The sequence below is a fragment of the Atta colombica genome, unplaced genomic scaffold (genome assembly GCF_001594045.1).
Source record: "Atta colombica isolate Treedump-2 unplaced genomic scaffold, Acol1.0 scaffold21, whole genome shotgun sequence".
NCBI classification, from domain to species: Eukaryota; Metazoa; Arthropoda; class Insecta; order Hymenoptera; family Formicidae; genus Atta; species Atta colombica.
In genome coordinates this window covers 1,520,565-1,527,638 of record NW_017259305.1, presented here as the reverse complement: position 1 = coordinate 1,527,638, position 7,074 = coordinate 1,520,565, and the positions used below count along the sequence as shown (strand labels likewise).

At 29.7% G+C, this 7,074-nt stretch overlaps 1 protein-coding gene across 1 annotated transcript in view; it reads right to left on the bottom strand.

Annotated features, from left to right (window-relative positions):
• Positions 1–6,695, bottom strand: part of LOC108687619 (high affinity copper uptake protein 1) — an 18,430-nt gene extending 11,735 nt beyond the window's left edge. The window contains exon 1 of the mRNA XM_018193487.1: positions 6,488–6,695. The gene's annotated coding sequence lies outside the window, so the exon portion shown is untranslated. The remainder of the gene's footprint in view (positions 1–6,487) is intronic.
• Between the last annotated feature and the right edge of the window lie 379 nt (positions 6,696–7,074).

The window sequence follows — 7,074 nt, the reverse complement described above, 5'->3', positions numbered from 1 at the left end:
CCAATGGCTTTATATACTATTATAATCAGCGGTGACAAATAAATAAGTCTAAATTATATGCGACGCAAAATAAAATATTATATAAAATATTATATTTCATAGATATATTTTACAGATATTTATTTGTCAGTTAGGCTTAAACGTTTTAATAAAAAACATCGAAGAAAGCAACAATGTTCTTAAATTACATGATAAGAAATAGTTTTTCAAAAAACTTTAGAAGTAAAAACAAGTAAGAAATAAGATTATTTACTTTAATTTCAAATATATATTATTTTAATATAACTTAGATTACAATATTTAACATTAGAAATTGAAAGCTCGCGGCAAGTGACAACTTCCTCTGATATTTTCACCCAAATTGTTCAAAGATAAATGAAAGAAAGGAATTTTGACCTCTGCCTAAAATCTACATTCATTCCCAAAAAAGCGGTACACTACAAATTTGAGAAAATTTTATCAAATTTAAAATGATCATTTCATAAATAATGAAGATAAAAATAAAACGCAAAATGAAGTGTGAAATGTCTTTAAGAATATTTGAATAGGAATTGTACTGGGTCTTATTTTTAAAATTTTCAATAAATTTCTATCTTTCTTTCTTTCTAATTTAATTTAGAGGGGATTATTAGCGTTTCAAAATGATTGTGTAGAAACCGAAAGTTATCGGCTCGCAATTATATCTGGAATACATTGATTTAATAAAAAGAATATATATAATGTATTATTTGTATATTTATATAACCAATTTCCAAAATTTGACCGATTTTGGCTTTCTCTATCGTACTCATTTTGCATTTTTAAATATATTTTTATCTTCATTATTTACCAAGTCATGATCATTTGAAATTACCGATGTGAACCTGATGCCCTTTATCAAAAATAAAAATTAATATCGTAGCGCATTTCTACTTCGTTTGTACCTATTTTTTGTACCAATCATTATTTCGTTTATACTTCAAACAGTTAAACAAAAAATGAAAAATAAAAAATGGCCAGCGCGCAACTTTAAGATTTTTTAATTTATGCCATTTGAAAGAGAATCGTTTGTACCTCTTTTAATTTCATTTGTATCTCGAACTCAAAGAATTCGAAGATACAGTTTTTCAAAATTTGAAGGAAATGTGTCGAAAAAGGAAGTCGGCTATTTTAAAAGATATCTGATAAATGAAGATAAATGAGATTAACGGCATTTCTTTTTCAAATAGCATAAATGAAATTAAAAAATCTTAAAATTGCGCGGTGGCCATTTTTTATTTTGAACTGTTTGAAGTACAAACAAAATAATGATCGATACAAACAAATATAAATGAAGTACAAACGCGGTACACTATTAATTTTATTTTTGATAAAGGGAGCTATGTTCACATCGGTTTTGAAATTTGATAAAATTTTCCCAAATTTTTAATGTAGCGCTTTTTTGGAAGTGAGCTGAGTACATAATGAGAAAAAAAATTAAAATTAAAATTTCGAGTTTTCGATTTTATATTCATTATCCCTTGATTTTAACAATTAGTATATTGAGATAAAATCTTGTATGTTTTATATAGGTAGTTTACAATGGTCTCAATAAACGATCAAGCTCTATCGAGCTGCAGGAATTCTCATATCGAAATACCAGAAAATCCTGAAGGAAAATGGGCGTTATAATATTGCCGGAAATAAGGTAAGAATTTTGATTATCGATCAATTAGAGCAAATTATTTGCGTGGTGAGATCGTGACGTTTCGAGTTATTAAATGAATAAAATTCTCATGAGATTCAAACGTGAAAGTAACATGAAAGTACCGGAGATGTTACATCATGTTGCGATATAATTTCATCATCATTGAAATAAACTCAAATTTTTTAAATAGATGATCCGTTTTTTTTTTATTAATATAGGTGTGTAATTTTTTATTTTTGCAATAAATTAGCATTAAATATCTTTATAAATAAGATTCAGATTTAAAGCTAAAATTTAAAATTAATTAAAATTAATTCAAAATTAATAAAGATAATGTGTATTAGAAATTAGATAAAGATTATTTCTATAATACAAATAAATATTTATTTTCCTAAAATTTAATTGGTAAAAAGTACTTTATTTTTAAATGTTTATGACATAAAAAACATTGAATCTTAACAGAAAGTTTAAATCAAAGACCTTATGGGTGAAAGGAAGTACGAAGAACTCGACATTACCTATTATATGTATAAGAATTCTATTATCTGAGAAATTTCGTTACAATTAAATCGTGCATGATATCATGCAGACATGCATGTAAAGCTATATGTATCAGGTTTCATTACAGTGAATATTTCTGCGCGTATTCCTTTAATGATATCCATTCTACTGAGAACTCAATTTTTAACGTATGTGATTTTGCAACTGTCGAATACTTTTACACACCTTATTTTTACCTAATAAATATAAAATTTAGCACTTTGCAATTCCATTTTTTAAATAATACAGAAATCAAATTATACAGAATTAAATAATAAAGAAATTTATATCTATAATGCTGAAAATAATAGAGGATGCTGATTCTACAATAAGTCTGTAGTCTGTAGTAATTTTAGTTTAAGGTGAAGTTGACCAATCAGCGTTAATTCAAATTGACTATTGGCTGGTCAACTTCATCGATAAAACTTAATACTACCGACTCATTGAAAACTCAGCATAAAAGATAACGTGTCTCTAAATTACTGACTAGAGGCACAAGATTAAAAAACTTGCATTTTTAGCAAATTTGCTGAAGAACATTATCTTTTACGAAGTTTGAAATCTGATCATAAATTCTTGTTTCAAAGCAAACTTTGTGAAACATTCCTTAACCTTCTATCGGCAATGTAAAATTATCACCTCTATAAAATTGGCACCTCATGTTTCATTTTTTAAAATGCCAATTTCACAAAGATGAAATTTTCATCTTTCATTCACTTGTGTGTATGAATTTTCGAACTTTAATGCATATTTCTACATTGTTCTGGACTATATAAAAATCTAAAAAAAAAATGTTTAGAATACATACTTGTGAAAGCTTTAATAATGAGTTTTTACTAATCATAAAAATTATTTATTTTTTACAGATTTAAATTTGATTATTCTCTCAGAATTTGTAATAAAAAAAAAAATGTGCCTTTAAAGGCATTATCGCCAACATTGTTGGTGAAGAATTAATCGCTCGAAAATTGCAAAAAGTATATATTTTAGTCAACCTCGCGAAAATTTCCGTAAAAGAGATCAAATAATGATTTATGCCCGTTTCAATTAAATAATAGATTAACTTTAATCTCGATTCAATTTACTCTCTAAATTTTTTAAAGTGGAATTTTATTCTAAAAAGTGAAAATTAAGCTAGCCTTAGAATGGCTCAATTTTTAATCTTTAAAAGTGACATTTCACTCTTCAGAGTGAGATTAACTCTAAAAGTTTTAGAAAGGACTTTTCTGGTCTTAAGAAAAAAAATTAAAATATGATGAAAAATAAATTGAATTGAAATTAAACTAAATCTACATTGGAAACAGGCATAAAGGGATTCTAAACTAAAAATCGAACATAATGGATAGATCAACAATATCATCATATAAAAAATCAACAGTATGGACAGAAGAATCTTACATAACACATAATACAAAATGAACCAATCCTTCATTTCTTTCCTTCCTTTCCATGAAATAATAACTCTGATTGATTAATTTTCTTATGCATTAAATTTCTTATACAAAGGTCTATGCTCCGATCTTATCATTGTTTTACTGAATGTGATATAAGCTGGTTGTTCAGATTGTTCCATCTTTTAATATAAACTTCAGCTCACTCTTTTATGTTTTTACTCTTTTGCTCTTATTTACTCTCTTATCCATTAAATAAAGTGTCACTTCGGATATAATTTATCCGTAGATGGAACAACTGGCCATTACACACGTATGATTTATGAACATCAATTATCCTTAATATACATATATGTATATTACCTCCCCTAATATACATATATTATTACATTAATATATATCGTACCTACATATATGTATAAATTTTCGCAACGCAAATTTTCGTATTGGATTAAGTAGTATCTAATCTAATTCTAAGAATTTGATGTCGTGTAAATTACTAGTCTGGAGACTAGAATTTCATAAATATAGATTGTAAAGCTTTATATCAAATAAATGCATATTGCCACTTGACAACTTTAGACATATTAGACTAAGAAATCATAAAAAAGATTTCAATTAAACAATTTTTTTTTCGTTTTTGGCATAAGTCATCTCACAGTCACATATCAATGCGTAAACCTACTTTAATTCTTGAAAAGAATTTTCAAATCTATAAAATATATAATAATATTATAAAAATTATATATGTTTAGTTGGTAAAATAGATTTTAGGGATGATGCAATATATGCGTGCATATTTATGCAATAAAATATGCAAACACGTGTTTGAATTGATCCTCGCCATAATAACTCTATCGTCAGACAATGTAAATTCTCAGATGAGGGTTGACGATATTGGCTACAATTGGATTAATGACGATGAATCACGATCAATTAACGGTCGTTCGTGAGGCGGGGAGACAAGAAGCGGTAAATAAAAAATATCCGTTGTTTGCGAGTTCGCGTTGCACACGTAATTATTCTTATGCCCGATCCGGCGACAGGTATCTGCTTTCACCGTTGAGCGAAAGGGAACGTTTCGAATTATCTCCTTCATTTATACTTGATTTCGCTTAATGTCTATTTCTATCAATCAATTTCTATCAAATGTAGAGTTACTTTAAACTCGGTTAAACTCTAGTTCTTCATCTTTTTTTAATTAAATATTAGAAAAAAGTAAAGAGTAAATTAAACCGAGATTAAAGTTAATTACCATTAGCGAAAGAGCAAGAAATTTACTGTAACTCAGTGTTTATTCTGAAAAATCAGAGTAACGCCCATTACAGAATACATTCACTTCTTTATCAGCCGGAGCAGCCTCTGATGGCACCGTAACATATGTTGCGTCGTTGAAGATGACTACGCGGCGATACAAAGAAACGATGGGGAAAAGCTCGAGTGACAATGATCATAATGATACATCCGCATCGAGAAAATTTGTTTCACGGCCGACCGCTGTGATTGAGTAATTCGTGGAGATTATGCCTTTCTAAACTGCGTGTTGTGGATAAAGAGAATATTCAGCTGAAGTCATAAGGCCGCAGCACTTTTAAAGCATAACGCATAGCGAATCAACTAATCAGAATCTTTCCTTTCCTCCTATTCCATGAAAAAGAAGAATTTTCGCTTGATTTCTTTATGTATTATGCGTTATGTAAGAGAGTCTGTGTTGCGGCCATTCGAATAATGGAAAATGCTCTAGGTATATATGAATCGTAATTTAAAGATACAGATGATTTTCATTGGTTTAATTGCATCAAGAGTCGCCAAATGCAGACACAAAATCTCAGATGAAACTAACCAACGTTTATAACTTCTAATAAATTTTGTACTCATTTAAAATAATTTGTTCAATTTTATTAATTCCACTAGATATAAGATCAGTCCTTTTTGCAATTAATCTTTTCCTTTTTCTTTTTAACGTGAAAAGAAAAAGAAAAAAATAAACCATGCAAGTTTAGATAAAAGAATAGACCTATGTCTGAGTAAACTTTCAGATATTAGGTATCAGTAAGTTTGAAGCCAGTCCTGCACTAAGAGAATTTAAAAAGAAGAGGAAAAAGTCTGTCACCGATATCTCTTTGATATCCATCGTAAATATCAGGATTTAAATTAAAAACTATTCCAAAACTTTATGTCAGAGTGGAAGTCACACAAAATCGCTTCGCATAGCATTTCCATTCTGCTGAGAGAAGGGGAGAAACACTGGCTGCATTCAGAGAAAGCAGCTTGTAACTGTTATAAAATTCTTCAGTACGATTGGTTCTTACTTTTGATTCCTTATGGATCTAAATGTAAAAAAATAAACCAATCATAATGAAGAATTTTACAACAATTATAAAGCTGCTTTCTCTGTTGAACGCAGTCATTGTGTTAGAAATGCCTCAGTCAGGGGAGATAAGAATATAACCGAGTGAAAATAACTGGTGTGGTTCACTCCCTCTGCAAATCGATTAGCAATGAAATTATCGCTCGACGAGATGAATGGAGTTCGAAAAAAAAAATATTTTTTGATAGTTTCCAATGAAACAAATCGTCTTTTGTGATCATTCCTGACAAATATTTGTATCCATTTAAAATTATTTTTAATATTCGACTTCAGTTTTTCGTTTTTGTATTGTTCATTTTTTTTCGAGATGAAGGGCATGAGAAATTCGTTCTTACTGCGCGAATATATGATTTCACGCAGTAAGAATTGCGAAAAATTGCGCTTGTTATTATGAATCGCGAAGAGAATTGAATTAAACAAATTATTTCCTTTACTTTGAACGGAAGAAAATGTGGAATAAAATTATCCAAGTTATTCAACTATACATCTGGATACATCTAGATTTTCGGAGTCACTTACTTTTGCAAAGGTTATATGATGCGATGGCAAATAGACGAATCAGATCGAGTTATGATGGTGGAATGAGGCAGATTCTTGGGAATGTGACTTATCACCGTTCTTTCTCTTCGTTCGTCGTCTCGAACGCAATCAAACAGTCACTTGCGAGTCCATTAGTGAACTCGAGTGAACAGTACGACTTTCACACCGCAATGAATTTTGCCACCATCCGCCGTCATCACGAAGCTATATGCGAATTAAGAGTCGCTTTCAACTCACGAAGAACTGCCTTTGATTATTCAAGTCTGCGTTCGGAAATATTATCCGAGTGCCCCATGTATCAGAGGTTTGTTCGCATCACAAACTCCGTCATGCTCCTACTATAATAACTCCTACTCACTCTATTAAGCGCATTGGAGTGAGTAAGAACTATAGTAGGAGCATTTTGGAACATGTTGGAACATGTGACGCGAACAAATCTAGAGACATATGCTGGGGCATGATTTCGTAAGGGGCTCCACACAATAAAAGGAATACGGAACAGAGAACAGAGAAGATAAGAATTTCAACTTATCAAAAATTTTGTATTCTACAATACATGATTTCTG